Source organism: Penaeus monodon, chromosome 28 (genome assembly GCF_015228065.2).
Source record: "Penaeus monodon isolate SGIC_2016 chromosome 28, NSTDA_Pmon_1, whole genome shotgun sequence".
Lineage (NCBI taxonomy): Eukaryota > Metazoa > Arthropoda > Malacostraca > Decapoda > Penaeidae > Penaeus > Penaeus monodon.
The window spans coordinates 38623552-38624227 of record NC_051413.1 but is presented as its reverse complement, the minus strand read 5'-3'; the positions used below and the strand labels follow the sequence as shown (position 1 = coordinate 38624227).

General features: G+C 39.2%; 1 protein-coding gene across 1 annotated transcript in view; it reads left to right on the top strand.

Annotated features, from left to right (window-relative positions):
• Positions 1-676, top strand: part of LOC119591573 — a gene marked incomplete in the record, with an annotated part of 19351 nt that overhangs the window by 16267 nt on the left and 2408 nt on the right.

The window sequence follows — 676 nt, the reverse complement described above, 5'->3', positions numbered from 1 at the left end:
TTGTGTGTGTGTGTTATATGTAATGGTACTTGAACTCTGTGAATTTGTTGTGATTTAATCTTATTTATATTACCATTTATGCAGATGAGTGAATGTCAGATATAATGGATTTATGAAAGTTACTTAGGGAGTATAGGAGCAAGTGATCTACTTGTACCGTTGGACTGACTGATGTTCATTTGGTTAAACATGATTCAGATAAGAATTGTGGCAAAATACAGTGGCCTGCTCTCTAAGAATTTTTTAAGTAATATTATTTTTTTATGTTCAATATTAGCCTATTGGTGCCAGGTAATTGCTATGTCCACTGCTGTTTTGTTTTGTGATTGTTTGTTTAGACATTCATGACTCCACAGTCACTCTAGCACCAAAGAGTTCAATAGCAGACCTACCTGACCTTATCTGATATTCCCCTTCCCTACCATAAAGAGAGGAGATAAACCACACACACTGGGATTTTGAATAATCTGCGCAGGCAAAGAATAATGGCAGATATGAAGAAAGAGTCCACGGTGATGGGATGGGTGTCCGGGGCCAGAGACCTCAGCTAGGGAAACATTGCGATCTAGTGGGAGTTGAGAAGGTTTGAGGTTCATAGGGCTATGTTTGTGAATCCCCAGGAGCACCCACTATGGCTATAGTAATAGGGGTGCAGTCAGTTCATAAAGTATCATTG